The sequence below is a fragment of the Ambystoma mexicanum genome, chromosome 1q (assembly GCF_040938575.1).
Source record: "Ambystoma mexicanum isolate Mex_15411 chromosome 1q, UKY_AmexF1_1, whole genome shotgun sequence".
Classification (NCBI taxonomy): Eukaryota; Metazoa; Chordata; class Amphibia; order Caudata; family Ambystomatidae; genus Ambystoma; species Ambystoma mexicanum.
In genome coordinates, this window is record NC_090922.1 from 304,143,949 (window position 1) to 304,151,650 (window position 7,702).

A 7,702-nucleotide genomic window follows, 5' to 3' on the forward strand; every position below is an offset into this window, starting at 1 on the left:
GCCGCTCTGATAGCATTATTTTGGATAATTTGGAGTTTTATGATATTGCATTGGTTGGTGCCTAGATAGAGGGCATTGCAGTAGTCGATTTTGGATAAGACCAAGGTCCTGGCTAGGTTAGTACAGTTGACTGGTGACAGGAGTGGGGGCAGGCTGTGATGAGCTTAGATGTGTAGGATGCAGCTGAAACAACTGCATTGGTTTGTCTAGTTAAGGAGAGGGTGGAATCAAGGTACATACCTAGTGTCTTAGTATCCTTGGCCACTTTGATGGAGTTACCATCGATGGTAAAGAACTTGAGTGAGGAGTCAAGTTTGCTGAGTTTATGGGGTGAGCCTAGGATGAGGAGCTCAGTTTTCTCATTGTTTAAACACAGTTCGTGCTGCCCCATCCAAGCCTGGATGACTTAGTAAATGGCGTTGATAGCTAAGGAGTACATTTTGTAATTACCTGTAATGGGAATAAGTATTTGGGTGTCATCAGCGTAATTAGTGTATGTGACACCCATGCTGTCCAGTATGTCAAATAGAGGTTTTGTGAAGACATTGTAAAGTGTCAGGAACACACATGATCCTTGGGGGACTCCACATGTGACAGGGGAAGGTTCTGCAGTGGCGCTAGGTGAGAATACCCTCATGGATCTGTTATCCAGGAAGGAGGTAATCCAGGCTTTAGCTTTCTCACAGAAGTTGGCTGCAGTTTTGAGGTGGTGGCACAGGATTTGATGATTGACTAGGTCAAATGCTGTGGAAAGGTCTAATAAGAGTAGGAGCGCCAATTTTCCCTTGTCTTTTAGGTCTTCTATTTGCGTCTTTAAGTCTAGCAGCGCAGTTTTAGTGCCGTGGCGAGGGCGGAAGCCTGATTGTCTTAGACCCAGTAGGTTATTGGTTTCAAGGTAATCTTGGATCGGCAGATATGCCACTTGATCAAGAATTTTTAAGAGAAATGGTACTGTGGTGATTGGCCTGTAATTGGTAGGAATGTTAGCGTCCAAGGTTGGTTTTTTCAGAAGAGGAATAACCCAGGCATCCTTGAGGTTATCCGGGACGATCCCCGTCCTGAAGGAGGAGTTTATGGTGTGATGATGAAAGGCGCCAGGTTGTGCGAGGCCTCCTTGATAATGGTGGCAGGGCAGGAGTCCTCCTAACAATTAGAGGACTTAAGGCTGTTAATGATGCGTTCAACTTCAGAGGTGGAGAGAGGTGAGAAGCAGAATGGTTGCAAGGATACAGTATTGGATTTGTGGTTAGCCTGAGGAGCAAGCTGTGATATAAATGAGTGCAGGCTGTTGTTTTTACCATTAATATTAGTTTGGAGCATGGTAATTTTACCCAGGAGAGCCTCTTGGATGTTAGTGCCCCAAGTGGTTTCTTTGGAACAGGTGCCTGGAAGAGGGGCAGGGGATTCCAATTCCTTTAGGATTTTGAGGAGCTCCTTAGTATTGGATTGGGCAAGTTCAATACGTTTATTTTATGTCTCTTTTTTAGCAGACATTATGGCTTCTTTATAGTTTAGCTTCGCCAATGCCATGCTTATTTTTTTGGATTCAGTCGGGTGGCTTCTCCAGCGAGTTTCAAGGGTCCTTTTTTCCTTGCCTAGGGTTCTCAACTGAGGTGTGAACCAGGAATTAAGGTGAGCCTGGGGTTTGGGTTTACGATGCTTTTAACATAGTCTGATTGTAAGAGTCTACCAAGACAGTAGGATCCGAGCAAGCGGAAGCAAGATCATTGAGGGCAGGGAGGATAAGTGGGATAGGTTTGGTGCAAGTTATGTTCCGCTTGTTCCTGGTGAGTGTGGCAGGTGCAATGTTAGGGGTGGATTGGGAAGTTTTAGTGGGGATGCTAAAGGTGATAAGATGATGATCCGTCCAGGCACATGGTAGGTTGGAATTGACCTTCACATCACAATTAAGGTCAGCAATCCAATCTAGGATTCTGTCTTTAGAGTGAGTAGGTGCTGTGACACGTTGTGTGAAACCTAGATTGAGTAGTAAACTATTGGCATCTTTGGCCGACGCATTGTTAGGGTCAAGGAGGCCTAAGTTGAAATCACCTAATACGATACACCTTCTACGAGCCACACGTGTCCCGGTGTGGCTCATAGAAGAGAAGCTCCCAGGGAACCAGAGATTGCAACCAGGCTCTCTGTTGCTGGAAGGGATGTCAAGTATTTATGTACCAAATGTGAACTGACTGGCTTACAAGTGATGCTGTTGTTAATGTTTAATAATTTATTTACCAAAAGTGAATTGACCTGCTCACTGATGACCCGTGGATGGTATGTACTGATTCATATACCAATGTTTTATTTGCACAATTTCTTTCATATAAAGAAGGCTGTCAAATTAGTCAACTGAAGATAAGTATATGACTATTTATTTACCCATGGTGCACATTAATTAATGTTTGCCACCAGGGCCAACTAATCCCATCGAAGAGGGCATTCACTGCCTCAGAGCCTACTATTCCCTCTGAGGGTGTACAATGGTCATCATAGGAGGGCCCACTCATCACCCCCTGGGTTATCATTTCGCACACGTGTTCAGTTAGTTGTAACTATCCCATGCTCAGGACCCCTACAGGTTGCTGCACACCCCACTTTTCAGATACCCTAGTGAGAGAGACCTTACACATTGATGGTAATGCCCCACAGAGACGATACATACACATGGTAGTGGCAAAGTGCCCACAGAGATGTTCTTTGGTAGTGGTTGTGTCAAAGTTCCCACACACTCAAGTGTGTTGTAATAGCAATTTTCTCCCCATGGGTAATGTGTGGTTATAGTGGTGTTAAACTTTTTTTGCAGAAAGGTTGTAGGATTGTGATGGAGTTCTCGGAGGGCTGTTGTTTAATGGTACACAAGAGAGGAGGCTGAGATTAGAAGTCAAACAGTTGTCAATATCCGCACAGTGTTAGTGTGAGACGAGGGAGATGTGCACATACCCGTACAGATGGTGTGGAGGATGGTCATTTTAAAGTTCCCAATGGAAATCGTGTTTATTGAAGATGGTGTCAAAGTACCCACAGAGTTGGTGTGCCACACTGCAAATGTGAATGCCCCAGTTAGGTGAAGTGAGATGATGGTAGTTTTAAAGTCCCCACATAGGTGGTGAGAGTTTACAAATAATAGGGATGTTAACATCCTCAAAGGGATTGTGTAAAATAATGGTAATCTTTAAAGCCCCACATAGGTGGCGTGTGATGATGGGACTAGCAAAGACCCAAAAGAGATTGCATGTGATGTGGATGTTAAAGTCCCCACAGAGGTGGTGTGTGAAGAAAGGCATGGTAAAGTTCCCAAAGAGACGGTATCTGATGGCAACGATAAAAACCCACCACCAGAAAGATGTATATGATGGCAGTTTCAAAGTTCCCACACAAACTAGTTTGTAATTAAAGTAATTTGCCTCACATCAATATTGTGTGATCATTGTGATAATAAACCTTTGACAGCAATGTTTTAGAATTTTAGATCACAGATGGGTGGTGTGTAATAATGAATGCCTAAGAATGGAGGCTGAGATTATATATCTTATTTCATGGCTCTATAAACTGATAATAGTGATGGTTCTGCGACATTGGATTGGTTGTGTGTTACCATAGATACTAATCCCGTCACATTATGGGATTCACTGGGTTTGGATTCAAGGTTTTGTACCAATACCAGTTGCACTTGCCACAGAGGTAAGGTTATGATCGTTGCTATGGCGACACGTGTCAGCAGCTGTAGTCTGGCAAGGTCATTAGTGGTGGGAGAGCCTGTAAGGAAGCTGGCTATGGCAGCACTGAATGAAAAGGGGAAGCTTGGAATTCACGTGATCTCTATGTACTATGTAAACTCTGCACCCATGCAGAGACCTTGGCCAATTTGTTAGCGCCAAAGTACATTGAAAACCAGTCATAGTACAAAGTCCACAATCACCCAGTCCCGTCCCCTTCCAACCCAAAGAGAAGGATAGGCTGCGATAAAAGCTAGAACAGGACCCCAAACGCCTGCCACTTTTCTGTGTGATCCCCCAAAACAGAGCATGCAGTCAGTCAGAGTTTGGGAAAAGGACTGGATGAGACCAACATGAATAACCATAAAAACAGGAGGAGGGTCAAAATCACATGGAATGGAACTGTTTGTATTTCTTCTGCCAGCGTTGTGTACATTGAGGTGATCTAGGAATGTAGAGCAATGTACAGGTTGCAGAAATGTCAAGTAAACTCTCGTAATAATGTGATAATTCAAATATGGCTGAGTCAGCCAAAGACAGACGCCCCTCAAATATGGCCACCAGTGACAGACCACCTCGTGGCTGTGCAGGGGAAGGGCGATCCTTCAGAATGTTTAAAAGGGCCTTTCCTTACTTGCCATATTGTTGAAATAATTGTGCAATACTGTTGGTAATCTCATATACAGTCAGGATTTGGTATTCAGGCAATGTTTCCAGCCTGCGATGTTGTGCTGAGGCAGCGGTCTGCAACCTGCAGCTCTCCTGTTGTTTTGGACACTCCACCTTTAACTATGCCGACCGGGGCTGACGGGAGTTGTAGTCGAACACTTATGGAGGCTAAACGTTCCAGGCCTGTGCGCTACCGTGTATTTTAAGGAAATCTCTGTCCAGGCTGCGCCAAAGTGCAGTAACGTGAAAATGAATGGATATTATTTGGGGACATTGTAAACTCTGCATTATTACTGATATCCCACTTTGTTCAATCATTTCCTATTGTTGATAGCGTATCTGTTATGCGCTTTCGCAGCACTGTTACTTTAATAATCAATACATTAAACAGTTCAAATAAAAAGACATTCTAAAGAAGAGATTACATTTGGAAACCATATTTTACATTTCATAGATGCCTAAGAGCCCAGGTTTTAGGGTTTTTCCAGTAATGTAAAATTCCACAAAATGTTTTTTTAATTATTGTAGAATTTACAAAAAAAATGAGTTCATACAAAATGTTGTTTTTAACTGAATAGTCAGAATTCGTACACACATTTGTTTCTCACCTTGTAAAGTTACACCCGCTCTATCTCCTCTCCTCGCAACCCAGGCTTTCTCCACTCGTGCACACCTACTCTGCATGGAGCGCCTGGAATGTGTGTAGACTGTAGATGTTAATGTTAAAAGGTATCTGTAGCATGCACCGTCACCACCGGAGTGGTCCCCAGGCGCTCTGGCGGATCTGATAAGGACGGTGTCAGAGTGGGTGGTTAGTAAGGTGTCGTGGGAATAGAAAAGGGAGAGTTGTGATGTCCTGTTGCCAGCTATAGTTCGGTTTGCTGAGCTTGAGTACGGTTTTCTGGTTGGTGTGGCTTCCCATGTGCTGTTGTGCTGGGGTGTGATATTGTTGGTCTGTTGTTGCGGTGTGCGGATTACTGTGCAGAGATGTGGTTGTGTGCATTTGTGTATGGGAAGTGTATGCCAAAAATTCAGGTGTTAAAGTTCCTTTGCTTGTTTTTCTTATCTCTTTATCTATGCGCTCGACTCCACGACCATCCTGTGTGCCTGCTACTGCAGTCAGTCCACCTAATTAGCAGGCATGTCATGGAGTCCTCTGTGTTACTCTAGTGGTATGTATGAGGCAAACATCTTCGCTGCCCCGGATTACTAGGTTTCCTCTGCGGACTGGCTGTATGTGGGCATGGGTTGTTGGGGTGTCCTCCCACCGCGCATGGGTTGGGGAAGATTAAGTTAGGGTAATGAGACACTCACACACACACTACAAAAGCAATGCTTTGAGAAAAAAATGCGATTTGTTTGACCCACACAGAAATACTAGCACCCATTCCTGAACGCGTTGTGGGGAACGTGCTCCTGGTCAGAGAGGACATGTTTCCCTGAGCGGAGCTCCTCATCGTGTTCCCAGAGAATGTATGCATTCACTGACAAGCAGATTTTGGGGTTACATTTTCTGGGAGGAAGTAGTGAAATTCCAAGGCAGTACATTTTGGGGGCCAGTCAAAAAACTTGCAGGCTTAACCCTTTGCGAGTGACTGCTGTAGCAAAAATGAAATGCAAGTCAGCAGTTGCATAAAAAGACAGGTAGTATCCCCCTGCCTGTCATAGTTCCACCCTGGAGCCAAATGGGAGCCAAAATAGTGACTGCATTAGAAAAAGTCGCAATCTGCCCACAAAGAGTTAATGGACGGACTAATGAAGGCGCTCAAGCGAAATAAAAACAACGTCAGTGTGTTTCAGTAAACTTCTGAGTCTCCACACCTGAACGATGTCTTGTAATCACTCTGCATACGGTAGCCTTTCACATCCTCTCTCTTACTGCATGTAACTTAAAAACATCCAAAAAGAGCTTAATTCATTCACAGCTGGGAAGTCAGAAATAAGGGGTCAAATGCGGGCGCAATGTCCTCCCTGGCTTTATGTCTTACCATAATACCAACCACGCTCACCTGATGGACCGGAAATGCATGCAAGGCCAAAGCAAATCTAGACCCTTCTGAAAAGGAGCGTCGCCTAGATCTCGCCCTCCGGCAGGAAGTACCCGGCCACCAAAGCCCAGAAGTGAAGAGATGAGTTCCGTGCTCCCCTGAGAACTGCAGCGCTTTCTGCAGTGGCTCCCTACCTTTATTTGAGCACTCAGGGACTTTGGCACAAGGACAGATTTACAGGCCGCTGCTAAGGAATGATTAACCTTTGATTTTATAGGTTTTGAGGATGTGAAGGTCCGGACCGCCAAGGTACGTCATGTCAATAGAGTATATAAGAAAAGCTATGAACCCACCTGTAACCACTGGATTGACGTTTTCGCAGCCCTGTGCTGCGTCTCACATTTAATCTACCTGTAACCACTGGATTGACGCCTCCCAGCACTGCGCTGTTGTCCTCTGTTAACCTATAACTGCAAACTTGATGTAGCCCCCCACACCAAGAGGTGAGGCTTTCCAAACGGTACACCCTCATCAATGTCACATGTTGTCCACCTGTTGCTGCATGCTTGATGTAGCCACCTCCCCCCGCACCATGAGGTGAGGCTTTGCCAGTCTGTATAATGTTATACCTATTTTTTCTCCCAATCTCCGCTCTGCATGTTGTAACCATTATGCATTGTGTCTATACTTGCTCACTTTGCACTTACTGTATCTAGCGCTGTGATACCTGAGGGTCTTGGGCGCTGCTATAAATGCTAAAATAAAATAGCCTCGGTTTCCTAGTAAGTATTGGAGAGTTGTGGTCACGACTCTGTAGTTAAAGTTATACAATTTAGGAAAATTCCAAACTGCTCTCATCTGGAACTCTAGTTCCCATCAAAGATAGGTCACCAAGGTATTGATCTGGTCAAATCTGAATAATTATGCCACATTTGGAGACGTTTATCTACGTTTTCATGTTCAACACATTGCTCAAATAACCGTTTTATTTTGTTATGTTTTTGCATAGCACCGTTTAGCCCAAAATATCTGAAAATAGTCCACTTCTATTTTCAAGATTTCTGGCACACACCTTGACTTTTGGCTGCTGAAATTCTGAAAATCCCAGCAGCCGAACTTCAGCTATTCACGTTTTGCTGACCACATTTCTAAGCATATTCAATAGTTGCCGAGGGACAAACACAATTCAGTCCATACCGCTGAATGCACCCCTCCCCCCCATCTGCAAACAGCAGAGCTAACATGAAACAAGTGCATAGCAATGAATGGCTAAACTGCGCAATTCATGCAATCAATAACAACACGCAATACATACTGAACAAAGAA

At 44.4% G+C, this 7,702-nt stretch overlaps 1 protein-coding gene across 1 annotated transcript in view; it reads right to left on the minus strand.

Moving 5' to 3' along the window:
- The window catches only part of LOC138521276 (galactoside alpha-(1,2)-fucosyltransferase 2-like), a 240,485-nt gene extending 234,017 nt beyond the window's left edge, over positions 1-6,468 (minus strand). The window contains exon 1 of the mRNA XM_069634011.1: positions 6,398-6,468. The gene's annotated coding sequence lies outside the window, so the exon portion shown is untranslated. The remainder of the gene's footprint in view (positions 1-6,397) is intronic.
- Between the last annotated feature and the right edge of the window lie 1,234 nt (positions 6,469-7,702).